Source organism: Mobula birostris, chromosome 6, assembly GCF_030028105.1.
Source record: "Mobula birostris isolate sMobBir1 chromosome 6, sMobBir1.hap1, whole genome shotgun sequence".
NCBI lineage: Eukaryota > Metazoa > Chordata > Chondrichthyes > Myliobatiformes > Myliobatidae > Mobula > Mobula birostris.
The window spans coordinates 134,053,715-134,078,579 of record NC_092375.1 but is presented as its reverse complement, the minus strand read 5'-3'; the positions used below and the strand labels follow the sequence as shown (position 1 = coordinate 134,078,579).

Here is a 24,865-nt window from a genome sequence, read left to right as displayed (position 1 = left end):
TGAAGTTTTCTTTTTAATAACCCAATAGCACATTCCAGAAGGGAGCTCCTGGTTAAGCTCCTTTTCCTATATGGAGCCATCATTGACTTCCAGGTTAATTGCAGACTGATTTCTGTTAATTGCTGCTACCGTCTTGCAAGAGTTTAGTTCTAAGGTGTGAAGTGGTTTGGCAAGTACCGAAGTACTGTAGAAACCTATTGCTTTCAAATGTAAGCGTACAGCTATGAGAACGTACAGAGGGAACAAGCTGCTGGATGAGAGAATTTAAGGAAGGGGAAGAAGAGCTCTCAGTAAGAGGCTACATTTGTATGGGATATACTGTACAGGGAGAAATTGTCCCTGGAACCTCAGTATCCTCTTGAGAAACAATGTGAGCAGTGCCCATTACTCAGTCAGGATGTTCACTACTGAATTACATTAGCCACTTCCACAATCTCACATCAGGGCAAGATCTTTTGAGTGACTGTCATGACCACCACAGCTATGGTTACGTGTTGACATACTCTTAATCTGCAGCCAAAGATGCTTACACCATTCCATACTCTGCTTAAGGAAGGTTATGCTGGACCAAGCCTGCTGTCTGGAATCATCACCCTTGGTCCTCTGGGCCTGATGCAGAGAATTTGCTGGCGACCAATCATCATCAATCCAGCAGGGAGGGAGGTCCAAACAAACACCAAACCTCAGGAGGTATACGTGGCCTATCAGCGGCGTCAGAGTTCTACCAAGAGGTATTTCTTGCAGGTCAGCAGTGGTTATTTGCAAAGGGAGCTTCGAGGTTGTTTGTCCATTGTACGTGGCCTATCAGCGGCGTCAACAGAGCTCTACGAACTAAATAAAAGTACAAAAGGTTTAAGAAGAGTGGCCCTTGTCGGGAGTAGGCCAGTGGCAAGATAGAAGCGACAGGCTTTGGCTCAAAGGAGGTTTCGGCTTGGAAGAGGCATCGGCTCTGTGTAAAGCATCAGTTAAGGTTTCCTTTTTATCTTTTTTTCTCTTACTCTGCCATTTAAATGGCTGTGGTGTGTTTGTCATGCCTGATGTTGGAGAACTGGGAGACCCAGACTCTCCTGATGAACTATATCTACGTGAAGTGCATCCAGCTGCAGCTCTTTGAAGACTGTTAGGGATCTGGAGCAACAACTGGATGACCTTCAGCTTGTACGGGAGAGTGAGGAGATAATTGATCAAAGTTACAGGGAAGTAGTCACCCCGAAGTTGCAGGAGGTGAATAGCTGGGCCTGTGGCCATTCCCCTCAAAAACAAGTATAACACTTTGGATATTTTGGTGGGGGATGACCTCCTGGGAGAATGCCACGGCAACCAGGTTACAGGCACTGAGCATGGGTCCGTGGTACAGAAGGGAAAGACAGAAGAAGGGAGCAGTAGTGATAGGGGACTCGATAGTGAGGGGGACAGACAGGAGATTCTGTGGACGTGAACGGGACACCCGGGTGGTATGTTGTTTCCCAGGTGCCAGGGTCAGGGATGTCTCAGATCATGTTCACAATATTTTGGAGAGGGAGGGAGAGCAGCCAGATATCTTGGTACATATTGGTACCAATGACATAGGAAGGAAAGCGTTGAGGTCCTGTAAAGAGAAATTAGAACTAGGTAGAAAGCTGAGAAGCAGGACCTCCTGGGTAATAATTTCTGGATTGCTGTCTGTGCCACATGGCAGTGAGGGAAGAAACAGGATGATTTGACAGATAAATGCATGGCTGAGAAGCTGGTGCAGGGACAGGGCTTCAGGTTCTTGGATCATTGAGATCTCTTCTGGGGGGGGGGGTATGACTTGTTCAAAAGTGATGGGTTGCACCTAAACTCGAGGGGGACCAATATTCTTGTGGGCAGGTTTGTTAGAGCTGTTGGGGAGGTTTAAACTAACTTGGCAGGGGAGTGGGAACCGGAATGAAGGGACTCAGGATAGGACAGATGGTTAAAAAAAACAAAGATTGCATGCAGTCAGACTGTCAGGAAGGGCAGGCAGGTGATGGGACTTAGTTGTAACCAACAGGCTGAGGATCAAATCATTTGGGGTGCAGAGTCAGAAAGGACAGCAAATATGGTACTCAAGGTGTTGTATCTAAATTCGCGTAGTATACGAAATAAGGTGGGTGATCTTGCTGCAATATTACAGATTGCCAGGTATGATGTTGTGGCTATCACTGAATCATGGCTGAAGGATGGTTGTAGTTGGGAGCTGAATGTCCAAGGTTACACGTTGTATCGGAGGGATAGGAAGGTAGGCAGAGGGGGTGGTGTGGCTCTACTGGTAAAGAATGGCATCAAATCAGTAGAAAGATGTGGCATAGGATCGGAAGATGTTGAATCCTTGTGGGTTGAGTTAAGAAACTGCAAAGGTAAAAGGACGTTGATGGCAATTATATACAGGCCTCCCAACAATGGATGGGAGGTGGATCACAGGTTACAACAGGAAATAGAAAAGGCGAGTCAAAAGGGCAATGTTATGGTAGTCATGGGAGATTTTAACATGCAGGTCAATTTGGTTGGTAATGGATCTCAAGAGAGAGAGTTTGTTGAATGCCTAAGCTTTTTAGAGCAGTTTGTCATTGAGTCTACTAGGAGATCAGCTATACTGGATTGGCTGCTATGTAATGAATCAGAGGCGATTAGGGAGCTTAAGGTTAAAAAAAACACCCTTAGGAACAAGTGATCACAATATGATTGTGTTCAACTTGAAATTTGATTGGGAGAAAGTAAAGTCTGCTGTAGCAGTGTTTCAGTGGAGTAAGGAAAATTACAGTGGTATGAGAGAGGAGTTGGTCAAAGTAAATTGGAAGGAGCTGCTGGCAGGGATGTCAGCAGAGCAACAATGGCGTGTGTTTCTGTGGCAAATGAGGAAGGTGCAGGACATGTGTATTCCAAAAATGAAGAAATACCCAAATAGTAAAAATCGCACAACCATGGCTGACGAAAGAAGTCAAAGCTATTGTAAAAGCAAAAGAAAGGGCATACAATAAAACAAAAATTAGTGGGAAGATAGAGGATTAGGAAGTTTTTGAAAACCTCCAGAGAGCAACTAAAAATCACTAGAAGGGAAAGATGAGATGTGAAAGCAAGCCAGCAAGTAATATGAAAGTGGATAGTAAGTTTTTTTCAAGTATGTTAAAAATAAAAGAGAAATGAGAGTGGATATAGGGCCGCTAGAAAATGAGGCAGGAGAAATAATAACGGGGGACAAGGAGATGGCAGATGAACTAAATGAGTATTTTGCGTCAGCCTTCACTGTGGAAGACACTAGCAGTGTGCCTGATGTTGTAGTGTGTGAAGGAAGAGAAGTGGATGCAGTTACTGTTACAAGAGAGAAGGTGCTCAAAAAGCTGAAAGACCTAAAGGTGCATAAGTCACATGGTCCAGAGGAACTGCACCCAGGGTTCTGAAAGAGTTACAGATTGTGGAGGCATTAGAAATGATCTTTCAAAAATCATTGGACTCTGGCATGATGCCAGAGGACTAGAAAATTGCAAATGTACTCCATTCTTTAAGAAAGGAGGAAGGAAGCAGAAAGGAAATTACAGATAAGTTAGCCTGACCTCAGTGGTTAGGAAGATGTTAGAGTCAATTATCAAGGGCAAGGTGATGGAGTACTTGGTGACACAAGACAAGATAGTACAAAGTCACCCTAGTTTCCTTCAAGGAAAATCCTGCCTGATGAACCTGTTGGAATTCTGAGGAGATTACAAGTAGGATAGATAAAGGAGATGTAGTGGATGTCGTATATTTGGACCTTCATAAAGCCTTTGACAAGGTGCCACACATGAGGCTGCTTACCAAGTTAGAGCCCATGGTATTATAGGAAAGTTACTAACATGGTTAGAGCATTGGCTGATTGGCAGTGAGTGGGAATAAAAGGATCCTTTTCTGGTTGGCTGCTAGTGACTAGTGGTGTTCCACAGGGGTCGGTGTTGGGCCACTTCTTTTTATGTTGTATATAAATGATTTAGATGATGGAATAGATGGCTTTGTTGCCAAGTTTGCAGATAATATGAAGATTGGTGGAGGGGTAGGTAGTGTTGAGGAAACAGGTAGGAATCAGAAGGACTTGGACAGATTAGGAGAATGGGTATCACAATGGGGTGCTGGGAACAGACCCAAAAGCAAGACACAGACACTGAAGTACAAGGAACAGGACTTGACTAGAGTAGGGATGTGACAGGATTCAGGCAAGGATCAGGGACAAGAACACAGAGTTGAGCTAGGGAAAGCGGGACCAGGACTAGGAACCATGGACTAGGAGACAAGGCTAGGACTCTGAGCCCGAGACTGGAGAAGGACCCAGAACCTGGGTCTTGACTCGGGCTCGGACCCCAGAACCAGGCAAGGACTTGACATGGCTTCAGGACAGGACGTGGCTGGGGTCTAGAGGCCTGAGCTTGGAGACAAGACAAGGCTCGGACTCTGAGCCCGAGACTGGACAAGGACCCAGAACCTGGGTTTTGCCTCAGGCTTGGACCCCAGAACCAGGCAAGGACATAACATGGCTTGAAGTCTTGGGTTTGGAGCTTGGCTTGGGATCCTCGGGGCTTGGCGTCTTGGGTCTGGAGCTTGGCTTGGGATCCTCGGGGCTTGGCGTCTTGGGTCTGGAGCTTGGCGTCTTGGGTCTGGAGCTTGGCTTGGGGTCCTCGGGGCTTGGCGTCTTGGGTCTGGAGCTTGGCTTGGGGTCCTCGGGGCTTGGCGTCTTGGAGCTTGGCTTGGGATCCTCGGGGCTTGGCGTCTTGGAGCTTGGCTTGGGATCCTCGGGGCTTGGCGTCTTGGAGCTTGGCTTGGGATCCTCGGGGCTTGGCGTCTTGGGTCTGGAGCTTGGCGTCTTGGGTCTGGAGCTTGGCTTGGGGTCCTCGGGGCTTGGCGTCTTGGGTCTGGAGCTTGGCTTGGGGTCCTCGGGGCTTGGCGTCTTGGAGCTTGGCTTGGGATCCTCGGGGCTTGGCGTCTTGGAGCTTGGCTTGGGATCCTCGGGGCTTGGCGTCTTGGAGCTTGGCTTGGGGTCCTCGGGGCTTGGGGTCTTGGAGCTTGGCTTGGGGTCCTCGGGGCTTGGGGTCTTGGAGCTTGGCTTGGGGTCCTCGGGGCTTGGGGTCTTGGAGCTTGGCTTGGGGTCCTCGGGGCTTGGGGTCTTGGAGCTTGGCTTGGGGTCCTCGGGGCTTGGGGTCTTGGAGCTTGGCTTGGGGTCCTCGGGGCTTGGGGTCTTGGAGCTTGGCTTGGGGTCCTCGGGGCTTGGGGTCTTGGAGCTTGGCTTGGGGTCCTCGGGGCTTGGGGTCTTGGAGCTTGGCTTGGGGTCCTCGGGGCTTGGGGTCTTGGAGCTTGGCTTGGGGTCCTCGGGGCTTGGGGTCTTGGAGCTTGGCTTGGGGTCCTCGGGGCTTGGGGTCTTGGAGCTTGGCTTGGGGTCCTCGGGGCTTGGGGTCTTGGAGCTTGGCTTGGGGTCCTCGGGGCTTGGGGTCTTGGAGCTTGGCTTGGGGTCCTCGGGGCTTGGGGTCTTGGAGCTTGGCTTGGGGTCCTCGGGGCTTGGGGTCTTGGAGCTTGGCTTGGGGTCCTCGGGGCTTGGGGTCTTGGAGCTTGGCTTGGGGTCCTCGGGGCTTGGGGTCTTGGAGCTTGGCTTGGGGTCCTCGGGGCTTGGGGTCTTGGAGCTTGGCTTGGGGTCCTCGGGGCTTGGCGTCTTGGGTCTGGAGCTTGGCTTGGGGTCCTCGGGGCTTGGCGTCTTGGAGCTTGGCTTGGGATCCTCGGGGCTTGGCGTCTTGGAGCTTGGCTTGGGATCCTCGGGGCTTGGCGTCTTGGAGCTTGGCTTGGGATCCTCGGGGCTTGGCGTCTTGGAGCTTGGCTTGGGATCCTCGGGGCTTGGGGTCTTGGAGCTTGGCTTGGGGTCCTCGGGGCTTGGGGTCTTGGAGCTTGGCTTGGGGTCCTCGGGGCTTGGGGTCTTGGAGCTTGGCTTGGGGTCCTCGGGGCTTGGGGTCTTGGAGCTTGGCTTGGGGTCCTCGGGGCTTGGGGTCTTGGAGCTTGGCTTGGGGTCCTCGGGGCTTGGGGTCTTGGAGCTTGGCTTGGGGTCCTCGGGGCTTGGGGTCTTGGAGCTTGGCTTGGGGTCCTCGGGGCTTGGGGTCTTGGAGCTTGGCTTGGGGTCCTCGGGGCTTGGGGTCTTGGAGCTTGGCTTGGGGTCCTCGGGGCTTGGGGTCTTGGAGCTTGGCTTGGGGTCCTCGGGGCTTGGGGTCTTGGAGCTTGGCTTGGGGTCCTCGGGGCTTGGGGTCTTGGAGCTTGGCTTGGGGTCCTCGGGGCTTGGGGTCTTGGAGCTTGGCTTGGGGTCCTCGGGGCTTGGGGTCTTGGAGCTTGGCTTGGGGTCCTCGGGGCTTGGGGTCTTGGAGCTTGGCTTGGGGTCCTCGGGGCTTGGGGTCTTGGAGCTTGGCTTGGGGTCCTCGGGGCTTGGGGTCTTGGAGCTTGGCTTGGGGTCCTCGGGGCTTGGGGTCTTGGAGCTTGGCTTGGGGTCCTCGGGGCTTGGGGTCTTGGAGCTTGGCTTGGGGTCTTGGAGCTTGGCTTGGGGTCTTGGAGCTTGGCTTGGGGTCCTCGGGGCTTGGCTTGGGGTCCTCGGGGCTTGGCTTGGGGTCCTCGGGGCTTGGGGTCTTGGAGCTTGGCTTGGGGTCCTCGGGGCTTGGGGTCTTGGAGCTTGGCTTGGGATCCTCGGGGCTTAGGGTCTTGGAGCTTGGCTTGGGATCCTCGGGGCTTGGGACCTTCATCTTGAAATGCAGAGGCTGATAACTCAGAGACTGGAGCTGAGAGTCAGACTGGGAACTGAACATCAACATAGAGCCGGACTTATCCTTCGACAAGCCAGGACTCAACTTCATCTCCACACCAAGGTGGGACAGGTCTCTCCATCAGGTAACAGCTGAACAACCTGGCTTACCCCACAGAGGCAAGGACAAGACAAATCCCTCCACAGGGCAACAGCAAGATAGCCTGGCTTACCCCACAGAGGCAAGAACAAGAAGAGACAAACACCAAAGAACAACAGACAGTTCCATCTCTGCTCCAGGGAAGTTCTGAGTCCCAGTTCAGCCAGCAACCTCAGCTGGCTACAGAAACAGCCAGATCCCTACCTAGCTTGGAGTGGCTGGCAGCCACTCAGCTGGCCCAGGAAACAGCCAAATCCATACTATAAAGACTACTCCAACAAGTGGCAACAAGGCTCCATGAAGCAGTGGTCCTCCAACCAGGCCTAGAGATCACAAATGGTTTCACTAGCCTTCCAGCAGCAGGTCACTGCAAGGGGGACTGATAAGACAAACCAGCAGTCCCCACTCAATCCCAAGGCTACTTATATTGCAAGCTTAAAGATGGGAATCAGGTGCCTATGATTAATTCAAACAAGGGACAGCTGGAAGACCTGGAGTCCTGAGTCTACGGACTGGACCGTGAACCGGAATGCCGACTTCGCAGACTGGACCTTGACAATGGGCAAGAAAGTGGTAAATGAAATATAATGTTGGAAAATGCATGGTCATGCACTTTGGTAGTAGAAATAAATGTGTGGACTATTTTTTAAATGGGGAGAAAATCCAGGAATCTGAGATGCAGAGAGACTTGGGAGTCCTTGTGCAGAACACCCTAAAGGTTAACTTGCAGGTTGAGTTGGTGGTGAGGAAGGCAAATGCAATGTTAGCATTCATTTCAAGAGGTCTAGATACAAGAGCAAGAATGTGATGCTGAGGCATCACTGGTGAGTCGTCACCTTGAGTATTGTGAACAGTTTTGGGCCCCTCATCTTATAAAAGATGTGCTGGCATTGGAGAGGGTCCAGATGAGGTTCACAAGGATGATTCGAGGAATGAAAGGGTTATCATATGAGGAATGTTTGATGGCTCTGGGTCTGTACTCACTGTAATTCAGAAGGATGAATGGGATCAGATTGAAACCTTCGAATGTTGAAAGGCCTAGAAAGAGTAGATGTGGAAAGGATGTTTCCCATGGTGCAGAGTCTAGGACAAGAGGGCACAACTTCAGGATAGAGTTGCCACAGGCAGCTGTGGAGGCCAGGTTGTTGGGTGTATTTAAGGCAGAGATTGATAGGTTTTTGATTGGACACGGCATCAAAGGTTATGGGGAGAAGGCCGGGCAATGGGGTTGAGGAGGAGATTAAAAAAAAGGATCAGCCATGATTGAATGGCGGAGCAGACTCGATGGGCCAGATGGCCTAAGGTCTTATGATATAGCTCAGAGGGCAAAAACAAAAATAGGAGTGGATCTTTGTCCTTTGTCAAAACTATCATTGAGGAAGAGTTTCAGCCTGAAACATTGACAGTTTACCCTTTTCCATAGATGCTGCCTGGCCATTTTGTGTGTGTTGCTTTGCATTTCCAGTATCTGCAGATTTTCTCATGTTTGTGTCACTGATTTTAACTGTTTAAAATTCACTCAAAAACTATTAAGAGCAATATGATTAAAATTATTTTTAAAATAAGTTAATTAGAAAAACTAAATTTGGTACACCAAGGCAACATGTTTTTAAAATAACAAAATTTCCCCTTTGCCTTATAATCTGCAAATTCAAAATGCCTGTTGAAGTTACTGTGTAGGGTCTCTGACCCTACTTCATGTCAGACCTGATGTGGAATCAAGTGGTAGTTCCCCAGCATAACTGGGGATTTTCTCCAGAATGGGCAGCATGGTTGAAATCCATGGAAATCTAGCTGTGAGAGTCATTGCCAGAACCGGCCCCACAGTACATGCCGAACACCATTTGTGACACTTGGGTTCACAGACCAGAGCCACCATGATTTAGCTGCTCTCTCTTGCCAGACTGCAGCAGAATGAGTAAGCAGACAGCTTCAAGAAGATTGCATATCCCGCGATGATGTACGACCCACTATCTGCACCTATTTTCTACGACACTGAAGGAGGCCATTCAGCCCTTTAGGTTTACGTCCAATCCCAACAGAGCATATCCAGCAGACCCTTGTCCCCTCCTTCCAAACAACCTTGCAACTTATTCTCACTCAGATGCCTATCAACTCCCAGCTGAATCTTAATTTGGCACGTTCCTGTACCCAGGGGTTAATTAACCAGCCACCATGCCTCTGAGGTGCGGGGAGGGGCGCAAAACCTGGAGTGTGCAAGTGAGAATGTGCAAACTCAACTCAAATATCAGCAGAGATCAGGATCCTGGAACAGTGAGGCAGCAGCACTAACCAATGACCTATTCTGCAGCCGTAGGGGTGTTTGTTCGTGGGTGCTGCACATCATGCCATGCTTCTGCATACAGTGTGCTGGAATAGACCACTGGCATGATTCCACTGCTAGAGGAGTCACTTACGGTGTTCTGCTGAATGTCATTGTAAAGGCTCAGCACCTGCCCCATATCCACCTGCCAAGTAGCTGTCAACGGAAGGCAGAGAGGCAGGAGGAGAGTGGGGTTGAGTGGGAATGAAGACCTTCGGAGAGGGGCAGCCGAGCAGCTGGAGCTCATGGTACCAATGACATACAGTATGTAGGACAGGGATGCAGTTCTGCAAAAGGATTTTAGGGAATGAGGTAGAAAGTTAAAAAACAGCATCTCTAGGGTTATAATCTCAACATTACTACCCATGCCATATGGTAGTGAGATGTGAAGTGGGCACAGAGTGCAGTTCAATATGTTGATAAGGAGCTGGAGGGAGAGCATCAGGCTTATGTATTATTGGGCTGCTCTCCAGGGCAGGTGGCACCTGTACAAACAAGATGGTTTGCCTTTGAACTGGAGGGGAACCAACATCCTCACCAGGAATTTGTTCATTTCATTTTAAAATCTTTTTTATTAATTATCATTGAAGATCAACAAAAAAATACATTAAAGTAATTAAGTCAACATGTCAATATGTACAATGCAGAATTAAATTACCAAATAACTGATTAACAAAGCTAAACAATGTATCAATAATAATAAGAAAAAATAGAGAGTTACGGCTTTTTTTTGGAAAAAAAAGAAGGAAAAAAAGAACCCCTACTAACTAAAACAAAAAAACTGCTAACAAAATACTTGAAAGAAACCGCATTGGGAGCACAACCCTGGAGCTATACGCCATACAAGCTTCCATAAAAGAGAAAACAACAATCTGCCAACTCAAATCCATTTAAACTAGAATCAGAAGGAAACCATCTTAAATAACTCAAATCAGATGATAGTAACAGGCAAAAGAACCCCACCTTTTCTCAAAGTCAAATCGAGGACCATAAGTTCGACTTCCGATTTTCTCCAAACTAAGACATTGAAACAGTTTTGGAAATCTATTTTCTCTACAATTTCTAAAGCTTTAAAAATTAATTTACAACCTAATAAATTGACAGTTTTGTTCGGTATATTCATGGTATTTCTATATCAGACCAATATGTAATTGCATTTGTTATATTATTGGCCAGAAGGGCTATTTTATTAAAATGGAAAGATGCCTCTGCTCCCACTTTGATACAATGGTTCTCTCAGCTGATGCTATGTCTTAGTTTGGAGAAAACCAGGTGATTTGTTGGTGCTGCATAGGTCTAAACTAGAGCAGCATGGGGATGGGAACAACAGCAGTAGGGCTATGGTTGGTAGAGCTGAGGACAAGAAAGATGATATGACCAGTAGGATTGAAAGGAAGGATAGCAAGGAGCAGACTTATAAACATAGTGGGACTGGTGGGCAGAAATGTATTTATTTCAATGCTAGGAGTATTATGGCAAGGAGAATGAATTTACAGCCTGGATTGGTACATGGAATTACAATGTTGCTGCCATTTAGGAGATCTGGTTGTGTGTGGGTTGTTGCATGAATGAAGTCACAGGAGAGAAGTACTGGTAGACATGAAGCAGTCTTTTCATAAGATACAGCAGGCATCATATTGCAGCCCCTTTTGGAGCAAGGGGTCTGCCTGGCCCTACACTACACGATATTTTATACGCTAAAGATCAAAGGACACTTCAGGCTAAGGTCAAAGGACAATTCCATATTTACAAGGCTTCCTTTGAACTGTATGTAACAGTTCCAAATGCCTGGATCTTTCCACCATCACAATTCCCTATTCGCACCTATGTTATAGACACCCAAATACACACAACCAACAAATTTAAATCCGCATTGTCTTGTTCTTCCAATTAACTTGGTTCACAGTGCTAAGGAACCCACTGTTTGGGTCTGCATTTTAGATTTAATCCACAATTCACATTCAAATCTGAAGGCTAGTGGCTGAAGTCAGTTAAAGTTATTTGTTACATGTGCTAACACCAAAAATTGCTCTAACATGGGTCACAGGTAGACAGGGTAGTGAAAAAAGTGTTTGGCAGGCTGGCCTTCATCATTTAGGGCATTAAGTATAGGAGCAGGGTACTGTGTTGCAGATGTATAAATCACTGGTGAGGATGCAATTGGTGCTCTGGTCATCCTGGTGTAGGAAAGATGCAGTTAAAGTGGAAAGTGTGCAGAAGAAGTTGCCAGGACTAGAAGACCTGAGTTATAGGGAGGCGTTGGCCAGGTTAGGTCTACATTTTTTGGAAAATAGGAGAATGTGGAGGCAGCATTATATAATTGGTCAAAATTAAAAGATGCTTAGATAAGATGGATGGTAACAGTCCTTTCTCCAGGGTGAGGGCACCCAAAATTAAGGAGCACAGGGACAGGATGAGAGAGGAAAGATTTTAAAGGGATCTCAGACTTTTTCATGCAGAGGGTGGTAATTATATGGAATGAGTGTGCAGAAGAAATGGTTAAGGCAGGCACAGTACTATAATTTAAGAAACACTTGGATAGGCACGTGGAAGAGTGGGGCCGAGAAGGATACGGTCTTAATGCAGGAAATTGAGGCAAGCTTGGTGGACACCATGATCAGCATGGACCTGTTGGGCCAAAGGGCCTGTTTTTGTACTGTATTGCTCTATGAATCTCTGTGACTCCATGCTAAGATGTGAACTTAGGGGCATTGATTGGGAGTAGCTACCAGCCATTTCTGATATGTGGGAATTGTTTGAGCAGAGCTCAGGATCAGCCTGTTCCAGTAAGGAGCAAGTACAAATCGATAAGGTAAGGTAATCTTGGATGACCTGAGAGATCCTAAATTTAGTTCGGAAGAAAAAACAAGTATTTGTAAGGATTAGGTGACTAAAATCAGATAGCCCTTGTAGATTATAAAGATAGCAGGAAAGTGCTCAAGCAGGTGATTAACAAGTTCCAAGGGACTATAAAATGTATGTGGTGAGCAGGAACAAGGCATTTTAAATATAAATGAAGAAAATGAAGATAATGAAGGAGAGTGCAAGTCTGCTCAAAGATGAAGGAGAGAATTTGTGCTTGGAGTCGGAGCAAGTGGCTGAGGTACAAAATGAATACTTTGCATTTGTATTTACCAAGGAGAATGACATGTAAATGTGCTGAGGCACTTTGAGCTGAAGGAGGAGGTAATTCCATCCTATCTGCCTACATGAAGTCTATATCCCTATATTCCCTGTCTGTTCATGTGCCTGTCTATTTGCCTCTTGAACGCCACTCTTATCTGCTTCCACCACTTTCCCTGGTAGAGTGTAACAGGTACCTATCACCCAGTGTAAAAACTTGTCTCAGAAATCTCCTTTAACTTTTCTCCTCCTTATCTTAAAGTTAGTGGCAATGGACCAATATGTTGGAACAGGAATGGGAATGGGAATTAAAATGTTGGGACACCTCAAAGTACCATATTTGTCGAATGGAGTGGAGGTGCTCGATGAAATGGTCCCCCAATTTACACAACGTAGAGGAGGGGAGAACCAGATACAATAGATAACCCCAGCATATTCGCAGGTGAGGTGTTGCCTCACCTGGAAGGACTGATTGGGGCCCTGAGTGGAAGTGAGGAAGGAGGTGAATAGGCAGGTGTAGCATTTTGGCCACCTGTAGTGATTAGTGCCGGCAGGGAGATTAATGGGGAGTGGCAGATGGACAAGGTAATCATGGAAGGAGTGATCGTGGTGGAAAACGAAGAAGGAGAGTGTCACAACGGCAGGGCTTTGGGAGCAAGGGTGGACCCAAATGCAAGACACATCTTGTGAGGTTACGTAGATTTAATTTATTGTTCGATACCAGAGAGCAAGGCAGGAGCAGGAAATAGCGAACTGGACAAGGACTCAGGTCCATGACTAGGCTGGGACCAAGGGTCTGGGCTTGGACTCGGAATCGGCTCCCAGAACTAGAGGAGACATGAAGAGGCTAGGGTATGGACTCCGAGCTCGAGACTGGGCAAGGACCCAGTACCTGGGTCTTGCCTCGGGCTCAGACCCCAGGACCAGGCATGGACATGACATGGGCAAGAGAGAGGAGAACATGGGAACACAGAGCCTCGGTCTCAGGAGAGCAGGTACATGGAACCATGGACACATACACAGAACACAGAGTCGGGACCCCTCCTTGGGTACAGGACATAGGGCCAGGACTCACACACAGAGCAGAGAGCTGGGACCCCTCCTTGGGTACAGGACATAGGGCCGGGACTCATGACCCTCCGCGGGGCAACGGCAAGATGGCCTGACTTACCCCATGGAGGCGAGGACAAGGTAAGACAGAACATGACCCCCCACGGGGCAACGGCAAGACAGCCTGACTTACCCCATGGAGGCGAGGACAGGACAAGACATGACTCCCCACGGGGCAATGGCAAGACGGCCAGACTTACCCCCATGGAGGCAAGGATCAGACAAGACAAAACATGACCCCCCTCGGGGCAACGGCAAGATGGCCTGACTTACCTCACGGAGGTGAGGACAAGACAAGACCAACACAAATGAACACCAGACAGTACCTATCTAGCTCCGGCGATGGAACTAGACCGAAGTGCAGGCGGGGGCTGCAGATGAGGGGTAGAGGTGAGAGAGGCAGAGAAGGGATTCAGACAAGGGGGTAGGACAGGAATCATAGACCGCCAGGGCCAGGACTTGACTCAGAACTGGGAAGCCACCAGGGCCAGGACTTGACTTGGTGCTAGAATACTGCCAGGGACAGGACTTGACTTGGTACTTGAATGCCGCCAGGGCCAGGACTTGACTTGGTACTCAGATGCCGTCAGAACCAGGACTTGACTTGGTGCTCGGATGCTGCCAGGGCCAGGACTTGACTTAGTACTTGAATGCCGCCAGGGCCAGGACTTGACTTGGTACTCAGATGCCGCCAGGACCAGGACTTGACTTGGTGCTCGGATGCTGCCAGGGCCAGGACTTGGACTTGGACGTGGTGCTTGGATGTCGCCGGAGCCAGGACTTGGACGTGGTACTTGGATGCCGCCAGAGCCAGGACTTGGTACTTGGAGCCTCCGGGTAGTGGCGAGTTCTAGACTCGGCCCAGGAACAGTAGACAGCGGTTCTTGATTCCCTCCAGCGGGTTAGTTGACAGACCCACCTTGATGAGAAAACTTTACAGGCTCGCTTCGGCGAGGTAACTGGACTGGGTTGCTCCGGTGAGGAAGGGGGAATTACTGGCACTTGCTTTGGCAGAGACTAGGCTTGCTCCGGCCAGATGACATTGGCACACCGTACCTTTGATGACTTCGCAGACGTTTCCGCACTGAACGGCTGAAAGCTGGAGACTATAAACTACCGGTTCAGCCGAGTGTTAATTGCCTCTAATCACCAAAGTCGAAGGACACGGGAAAACAGGGAATCAACGGTCCGGATCGTAACATAAACAAGGTAAGTTTAAAGGGACCCCGATCTGGACCATGACGGCGGGGGGGGGGGGGGGGGGCTGGTGGGGAGTGAAAATGTGTTTGCTGTAGGATCCCTTTAGAGAAGGCAGAAGTTATGGAGAATAATGTGTGGGATGTGGAGGCTCATGGGGTGGTAGGTAAGGATAAGAAGAACTTATCCTTAAGATAGCTGTCTACCTTATCTGTGCCTTTCAAAATTGTATATGCTTCTATCAAGTTGTCTCTCAGCCTCCAAGGGTCCAGAGAAAACAATCGAAGTTTTTCCAGATTAAATTTCATTGACCATTTGTTTGCCACAGTTCCAAATGATTCATGTCCTGGTCAATCCATTGACAACCTTCCTTGCCATCTACAACAGTGCTAATTTTTGTGCCATCTTTAAACTTACTAATCAACCCTCCTATCTATCTATCTACAGTATCTCTCTCTCTCTCTCCATATATACATAGCCAAACTATCAAGTTTGTATGGATCTCGCGTGCCTTAATCTTCTGGATCTGCTTTCCATGAGGGAATTTGTCCAAAGCTTATCCAATGTCCATTTATTCAACATCTTCTGTGCTATCTTTGCTACCTCCTCAAAAACGAATCAGGTTTGTAATACGTGACTTACCCCACCTAAAGCCATATTAGCTTTCATAATGAATCTATACTTTTCTATGCTATCCAGAGTCTCTAATGATTTCCCTACCACTAATAGAAAGCTCATTGGTCTACACTTTCTGGTTTGTCTCTGCTGCCCTTCTTGAATAAAGGAATAATGTAGGCTAGTCTCTGTTCCTCTGAGAGCTCATCTGAGGCTGCAGAGGATACAAAGTTCTCAGTGAAGGCCCACCAATCCTCCCTCTTGCCTCCTCAATAACCCAGGATAGACCCCGTTAAACTCTGTGGACTATTACAATTAATGTTCTTCAAGTGCCTATGACTCTTCCTTGATATCAACTATCCTAGAATATCAGCATACCCTTTCTAACCTCGCCATCCTCCATGTCCTTCCCATTGGTAAAAATTGATGTGAAGTACATTTTTAGGACATTGCCCACTTACTCTGGCTCCAGACATAAGTGTCCAACTTCGTGCTTGAGTGTCCTACCCTCTTCTTAGGTTCCCTGTTGTTCTTAATGCATGTATGAGCACAATTATGATTGCACAATTAAGTTCTCTCCTGATTCCTTTATATTTCTCAAAGGCCCTGTCAAGTTTCGGCTTCCGAAACCTTACATTCACTTTCTATTTCTTTTTGACTAAATTTGCAACAATTGTCACCCAGAATTCCCGAACCTTGCATCATTGTCTCTCTTTCTCATTGGAATATGTTGGCCCTGAGTTCTGAATCCCAGTCTCTCTGTGGACTGTAATTTCCTCAGTCAGTCCACCAAATCCATCCATTACAATCTAGAACTTATAATCAGTACTTTGTCTTTGAGCGGGCCTGGACTGGTCCTGCAGAGTGCAGTGGTGCTGACAATTTTCCTTTTTGCAGTAATCTGCAGAACAGGTTACATATAATAGAAAGAAGGGAAAATCTGCAGATGCTGGAAATCCGAGCAACAAACACAAAATGTGGAGGAACTCAGCAGGCCAGGTAGCATCTAGGAAATGAGTACAGTTGACATTTCAACTTCCACCCTGCCCTCAAATTTACCTGGTCCATTTCTGACACCTCCCTCCACTCTCTTGATCTCACTGTCTCTATCTGGACTATACTTTGTCCCACCCTACTACTTATAAAAATGCCATCCCAGTTTCTCAATTCCTCCATCTCTGCTGCATCTGCTCTCAAGATGAGGCTTTTCATTTTAGAATGAAGGAGGTGTCCTCTTTTTTCAAGAAAAGGGGCTTCCCTTCCTCCACTCTCAACGCTGTCCTCAACCGCATCTCTTCCATTTCACACTCAACTGCCCTCACCCCATCCTCCTGCCACCCTACCAGGGACAGGGTTCCCCTTGTCCTCAGTTACCACCCCACCAGCCTCCGTGTCCAGCACATAAGTCCCCAAAACTTCTGCCACCTCCAACAGGATCCCACCACCAAACACATCTTTCCCTCCCCCCTCCCAACTTTCTGCTTTCCGCAGGGATTGCTCCGTATGCGACTTCTTGTCCATTCGTCCCTCCCCACTGATCTCCCTCCTGTTGCTTATCCTTGCAAGTGGAACAAGTGCTACACCTGCCCATACACCTCCTCCCTCACTCCCATTCATGGCCCCAAACAGTCCTTCCAGGTGAGGCGACACTTTACCTGTGAGTTTGTTGGGGTCATATACTGTGTTCAGTGCTCCCAGTGTAGCCTCCTGTATACTGGTGAAACCCGGTGTAGATTGGGAGACTGCTTCGCCGAGCACCTACACACCGTCTGCCAGGAAAAGCGAGATCTCCCAGTGGGCACCCATTTTAATTCCATTTCCCATTCCCATTCCGATATGTCCATCCACGGTCTCCTCCACTGTCATGATGAGGCCACACTCAGGATGGAGGAACAGTACCTTATATTCCGTCTGGGTAGCCTCCAAACTGATGGCGTTTTTGTGTGTGTTGCTCGGATTTTCAGCATCTACAGATTTTCTCTTGTTTGTGAGCTTTTTCTTTGTTACTTTAGATTATACAGCTCGTGTCAAAGGCTTCAGTCAGAATATCCTGGACTCTTCATAAGAGCCCGATGTGGTTATTTAAACATAGCAGCTTCTTTGCACAGGTTCCTTTACATCTCTTGCTGCCAGTCACAAAGCCCCATCATTTTTGTGGTTCCACTCTCAGTACCTCCAGGAAAACCATTTATTCTGTCAGACATTTAGTAACGTTATTTAAATTTCTTTCTAAGTTGATGCCTTCAAAGCTCAAAGTTCCCATGTTTTTCTGGACTTTGCTCAATTCTCTGATATTTGGAACCTGCTGAGTGGTTCTTTGTATCATAAGACCATAAGACATAGGAGCAGAATCAGGCCATTCAGCCCATCGAGTCTGCTCCACCATTCCATCATGGCTGATCCTGGATCTCACTCAACCCCATACACCTGCCTTCTCGCCATGACCGATCAAGAAACTATCCTCTTCATGTTTTGAGTATCTTAATGAGGAACTTGGATATGACTGACTGATATAGCTATAACTTCTGGCAATAGCAGAACAAGCATAAAAATCAGATACTCATAATAGTCACAACCTTTGACACCAACTGTGTAATGCAAAGTAAGAATATGAAAAATGACACTATTGGTACTGCAATACCATAACAGTTTCAATTTATTAATAACACTAAGTAGCACTTCAGTACCATCAATCTGTGGTTATATTATTCAGACACAGAATGACCACACTAGAGAGAAACCTTTGGTGATTAACTTGCTCATTTGAATTGAAAGTAGTTTCAAATTTTTACAAACATCTTGCGTTGGAAAAAATTGGTCAGTTATTTTGATGGTAGAATGTTAACTCTATGAATAACCCTGCCATTGATCTCGCTGGCTCCGACACCTCAGGGCATATTCAAAACCCGGACTCCAGCAACGACCATGGACACCTTCACAGCGATTGCGCAACCACCAACTGCAACTCCAGCCTTGAACTCCAGGCCAGGTCTTTATGTGCTGCTATTGTGACTCCCGTCTCCCCTTCCCCAACCAATACTCTGCAATCCCGTCTTCCTCAGATCCCACCGTCAGCTCCTGGGCCCTCAGAGGCTCCATCTTCCTCTCACCCCAACCCTCCCCTCTCCATCGGCACCCACAGCCTCCCCCCTCCCCCCTCTGATCCCAGATCTCATCCGTGCCGGGTCTTTACCATCCCCTCCGACCTTCAACTGTCGGAGGCAGAACGCTCTGTTCTCAGTAAGGGCCTCACCTTTGTCCCCCTTCGCCCACACCTCAGCCAGTTTCGTGTTCGCCATGATGCGGAACTTTTCTTCCGCCGTCTCCGTCTCCGAGCCTACTTCTTCGGCAAGGACTCTTCCACCCCCACCGATGACCCTTTCTCCCGTCTTCAACCCTCCTCTTCTTCATGGACACCCCGCTCTGGTCTTCTGCCTGCTCTGGATCTCTTTATTGCTAACTGCCGACGGGACATCAACCGTCTCGACTTCACCGCACCTTGTTCCCATTTCAACCTCACTCCTTCAGAACGCTCTGCTCTCCATTCCCTCCGCACTAATCCTAACCTTATTATTAAACCTGCCGATAAGGGGGGTGCTGTTGTAGTCTGGCGTACTGACCTCTACCTTGCCGAGGCACAGCAACAACTCGCGGATACCTCCTCTTATTTACCCCTCGATTGTGACCCCACTAAGAAGCACCAGGCCATTGTCTCCCACACCATCACCGACTTTATCCGCTCAGGGGATCTCCCATCCTCTGCTACCAACCTTATAGTTCCCACACCTCGCACTTCCCGTTTCTACCTCCTACCCGAGATCCACAAACCTACCTGTCCGGGCCGACCTATTGTCTCAGCTTGCTCCTGCCCCACCGAACTCATTTCTGCATACCTCGACACGGTTTTATCCCCCCTTGTTCAATCCCTTCCTACCTATGTTCGTGACACTTCTCACGCTCTTAAACTTTTCGATGATTTTAAGTTCCCTGGCCCTCACTGCTTTATTTTCACCATGGATGTCCAGTCCCTATATACTTCCATCCCCCATCAGGAAGGTCTCAAAGCTCTACGCTTCTTTTTGGATTCCAGACCTAATCAGTTCCCCTCTACCGCCACTCTGCTCCGTCTAGCGGAATTAGTCCTTACTCTTAATAATTTCTCCTTTGGCTCCTCCCACTTCCTCCAAACTAAAGGTGTAGCTATGAGCACCCATATGGGTCCTAGCTATGTCTGCCTTTTTGTTGTCTTTGTGGAACAATCAATGTTCCGTGCCTATTCTGGTATCTGTCCCCCAATTTTCCTTCGCTACATCGACGACTGCATTGGCGCTGCTTCCTGCACGCATGCTGAGCTCGTTGACTTTATTAACTTTGCCTCCAACTTTCACCCTGCCCTCAAGTTTACCTGGTCCATTTCCGACATCTCCCTCCCCTTTCTAGATCTTTCTGCCTCTGTCTCTGGAGACAGCTTATCCACTGATGTCTACTATAAGCCTACCGACTCTCACAGCTATCTGGACTACTCCTCTTCTCACCCTGTCTCTTGCCATCCCCTTCTCGCAATTCCTCTGTCTCCACCGCATCTGCTCTCAGGATGAGGCTTTTCATTTCAGAACAAGGGAGATGTCCTCCTTTTTTAAAGAAAGGGGCTTCCCTTCCTCCACTATCAACTCTGCTCTTAAACGCATCTCCCCCATTTCACGCACATCTGCTCTCACTCCATCCTCCCGCCACCCCACTAGGAATAGGGTTCCCCTTGTCCTCACCTACCACCCCACCAGCCTCCGGGTCCAACATATAATTCTCCGTAACTTCCGCCACCTCCAACAGGATCTCACCACTAAGCACATCTTTCCCTCCCCGCCTCTCTCTCTCTGCTTTCCGCAGGGATCTCTCCCTATGCGACTCCCTTGTCCAGTCGTCCCCCCCCCCCCCATCCCTCCCCACCGATCTCCCTCCTGGCACTTATCCTTGTAAGCGGAACAAGTGCTACACATGCCCTTACACTTCCTCCCTCACCACCATTCAGGGCCCCAGACAGTCCTTCCAGGTGAGGCAACACTTCACCTGTGAGTTGGCTGGGGTGATATACTGCGTCCTGTGCTCCCGATGTGGCCTTCTATATATTGGCGAGACCCAACGCAGACTGGGAGATCGTTTTGCTGAACATCTACGCTCTGTCCGCCAGAGAAAGCAGAATCTCCCAGTGGCCACACATTTTAATTCCTCATCCCATTCCCATTCTGACATGTCTATCCACGGCCTCCTCTACTGTAAAGATGAAGCCACACTCAGGTTGGAGGAACAACACCTTATATTCCGTCTGGGTAGCTTCCAACCTGATGGTATGAACATTGGCTTCTCTAACTTCCGCTAATGCCCCACCTCCCCCTTGTACCCCATCTGTTATTTATTTTTATGCACACATTCTTTCTCTCACTCTCCTTTTTCTCCCTCTGTCTCTCTGACTATACCCCTTGCCCATCCTCTGGATTCCCCCCCCCCTTGTCTTTCTCCCCGGACCTCCTGTCCCATGATCCTCTCATATCCCTTTTGCCAATCACCTGTCCAGCTCTTGGCTCCATCCCTCCCCCTCCTGTCTTCTCCTATCATTTTGGATCTCCCCCCCCCCACTTTCAAATCTCTTACTAACTCTTCCCTCAGTTAGTCCTGACGAAGGGTCTTGGCCTAAAACGTCGACTGTATCTCTTCCCAGAGATGCTGCCTGGCCTGCTGCGTTCACCAGCAACCTTGATGTGTGTTGCTTGAATTTCCAGCATCTGCAGAATTCCTGTTGTTCTATGAATTTTGGTTATCTTTAATGGGCAGTTTTCTTTCTCCTCAAGGTATTATTTTTATGCTTAAAGTCTAGTTTCACAGGCAAGGTGATAACCCTTCCACATAGCCATCCTTCATGAATGTGTGTAAGCAGTATCACCAGAATACATACCCACTAGTTCACGGGTTCCCAACCATTTTTATGCTACCATTAACTGAGGGGTCCATGGACCCCAGTTTGGGAACTCTTGCACTAGTTGACAGGTAAACAAGTTACCCAATCTGTCTCACTGGCCCAATGTAGTGCTCAGATGAAATGCACAGGAACACAGGAAGAACATGGGCAATTTATGGTATTGTAATAAGGATGCTTTGGTCTTCAGATATGGGCTTGGAAAGAAGTACACTACCAGGCTGCATCTTCAAGAGGTGCAAGAAACAAGGGCAATGAAGCAAAGCATTGTAACATAGAAAAGAATGAGGAAGATGTACTTGGGGGAAGTTGATGTTGTGCAAGTTGAGGAAAATAATTGCTTCACTCTTTTGCTGTAAGCTCGGGGCTTCACTTCTGTACTGAACACTGAATAAAAATGTAATGCAATCTGAATCCTTTTACCCTTAATCGCAAAAAGCACATATGAGCAGAAATTACAGTAAATTAGAAAAAGTGCACAAATCAAAGGAGTTAAAGAACTCACAGTAGAGGTTCAAAAATTGGAAATGGAGTTAGAATGTGAAGAAAGGTGAAGTGTTTCAAATCTCTGTTTCATCTGTAAATTCAAATATATTCATTATTTTAATACTGGAATATGATTTATCATCATAATGGCATATTAGCATAAGGATAGAAGCAGCTGAAATGGGAAAGTCTTTAATTGGGAGTGGGTTAATTACTGTGGTATTCGGCAAGAGCTTGGGTGCATTAACCAGGAACAGATATTCTCAGGGAAATACACGGCAGAAATGTGTAGGTAGTTTGGGGATCACTTGCATGGGGTTCTGGATAGGGTCGTCCCAGTGAGACAAGGAAAGGATGGTAGGGTGAAGGAACCATGGGTGTCAAAAAAAGTAGAACAGATAGTCAAGAGGAAGAGAAAGCATACCTAAGGTATAGGAAGCAAAAATCAGGCAGGGTTCTTGATGGCCAGGAAGGAGCTTAGGAGGGTTAGAGGGAGATATGAGAAGGCCTTGGTGAGTAGCATTAAGGAAAACTTTAAGGCATTCTACATGTATATGAAGAACAGAAGGATGACTAGAGTGAAAGTAGGACCAATCATGGATAAAGGGGGAATTGTGCCTGGAGGCAAAGGAGGTAAGGGAGGTCTTACTGAATGCTTGCTTCAGTGTTCACCAGGAAAGGGACCTTGATGAATGTGAGGTCAGTGTAGAACAAGCTAATGTGCTGGAGCACATTGGGGTTACTAAAGAGGAAGTGCTGGAGCTTCTAAAAAACATTACGATAGATAAGCCCCCGGGGCCAGTCAGAATATAACCCATGTTACAATGAGAAGCAAAGGGAAAAAATGCTGGAACATTAATGATGATCTTTGCATCCTCGCTAGCCATAGAAGTGATACCAGAGGATTAGAAGGTGGCAAATGTTGTTCAAAAAAGGTAATAGAGATAACCCTGGGAATTATAGACCATTGAGTCTTGCCACAGTGGGAGGCAAACTATTGGAGAGGATTCCAATGGACAGGATTGATAAGCATTTTACAAGGAGAGTAGTGGATGCCTGGAATGCATTGCAGATGTGGTAGTAGATGTTAATATATTAGGGACAGTTAAAAGATTCTGAGATAGGCACATGGATGAAAGAAAAATGGAAGGTTGTAGGCTGTGTAGGAGGGAGAGTTTAAATTGATCATGAAGAAGATTTAGTATTAACTTTAGGTCAACACAAACTGGTAGGCTAAAGAGCCCGTACCGTGCTACTGTATGTTCAGTATCGGTCCGCGGCCCAGAGGTAGGGGACCAGCCAGGGGTGCAGTGGTAGCTGGAGTGCACCCAAGCATATCTTTAAGAAAAAAGCCAAAATAAACAAGCTAATTAATTAGGTGCTGCCCAGATGTCGGCCCAGATCAGAGGCAATTGCCAATTTCATTTGCTCTACGTGACGTTCACTCCTCTTTCCAAGGCGCTGGGGCCTTTAGCTGTTCCATTGTTTGGTCAATTTAAGTGCTAGCCCAGACAGGCTGAAAAGACAGGGCTGTCAGGATCGAGGTGACGTATTGAATCTACACAAACTTCTAATAAAGTATAGTCACTGCTATGCTTTCTTTGTAATGACAGTCACGTGCTGGTCCCAGGACAGATCCTCTGACACTTTTCAGAGAGAGAAATGTCGATCCTTAATGCTGAAGAATTTAAAGTTATTGACCCTCTCCACCTCAGTTCCTCTAATGAAGACTGGCTTCCGGGCGGCACCTAATTAATCAGCTTGTTTATTTCCGCTTTCTTCTTAAAGATGTGCTGGGTGCGCTCCAGCTACCGCTGCATGCCTGGGGACCACTGCTATACACGATGTTTTATTATACTTACCAACACACATTAAATGCTGGAGGAACTCAATAGGCCAGTTAGCATCTGTGAAAAAGAGTAAAGTCGACATTTTAGGCTGAAACCCTTTGGCAGGACTGGAGAAAAAAGCTAGGGAGTGGATTTAAAAAGTTGGTGGGCGGAGGGGGAGAGGAGAGAGAAACACCAGGTGATAGGTGAACCTTGGAGGGGGAGGGATGAAGCAGAGAGCTAGGAAGTTGATTGGTCAAAGGTTCAGAAGGCCATGAAAGAAGGAAGAAAGTTGGGGGGGGCATGGGAGGAGTACCAGAGGGAGGTGATGGATGGGCAAAGAGATAACAGGAGAGAGGGACAGGCGATGGGAAATGGTGAATGGGGTGGTGGAAGCATTACTGGAAGATTGAGAAATCAATGTTAGTTCCATCATTCCAACGAATTTGAGGCTACCCAACACCAAGGTGTTGTTTCTCCAGCCCAAGTGTGGCCTTATCTCGACAATGGAGGAGGCCATGGATGGACATATCGGAATGAGAATGGGAACAGGAAGTGGAATTAAAATGGGTGGCCACTGAGAAATCCTGCTTGTTCTGGTGGATGAAGTGTAAATGCTCAGCAAAGCGGTCTCCCAGTCTACGTTGGATCTCACCAATATACAAGAGGCCACACCGGGAGCACCGAACACAGTGTATGACCCCAACAGATTCACAGGTGAAATGTTGCCTCACCTGGAAGGACTCTTTGGGGCCCTGAATGGTAGTGAGGGAGGAGGTGTATGGGCAGTTGTAGCACTTGCTCCCCTTGCAAGGGTAAGTGCCAGGAGGGAGATCAGTGGGGAGGGATGAATGGACAAGGGAGTTAGGTAGGAAGCAATTTCTGCTGAAAGCAGAAAGTGGGGGAGGGAAAGACTGATCATCTGGGTGTTCCCGCTGCAGCACCAGAAGCTGCTCGGTACCACGCCTGTCTCCACATTAAGGGCTCACATACAGAGATTCCCAAGAGCCAGTGGGAATTCTTCAAGGACGGTTTGAGCACACCCTTAAACAATTTCCTCTGACTCCCTGACAGCCCCTTCCCGTTAAACACAGTGCACCAAACGGTAATCTATTTCTAAATAACAAGGTTTAACCATAGCAGATTTGCAGTTCTTTCTGGAACGTCCCTGCGACCTGCTGCCAACATCAAAGATGTCCTTGTCCTGCTGATGAGATTCATGTTTGGGTGGGGGGAGGTGATTGGTGCCGACTGTAAGGTTGATGGGTGTTAGCCACCTGGGTATTGCCGGGTCAAGCGTAAAATTTTTTGAAAAAGA

General features: G+C 47.9%; 1 long non-coding RNA gene across 1 annotated transcript in view; it reads right to left on the bottom strand.

The window, feature by feature from the left end:
• LOC140199381 (uncharacterized) overlaps positions 1–24,865 on the bottom strand; it is a 32,570-nt gene that overhangs the window by 6,061 nt on the left and 1,644 nt on the right. The window contains exon 2 of the long non-coding RNA XR_011886407.1: positions 23,581–23,625. This is a non-coding gene — a long non-coding RNA (uncharacterized lncRNA). The remainder of the gene's footprint in view (positions 1–23,580; positions 23,626–24,865) is intronic.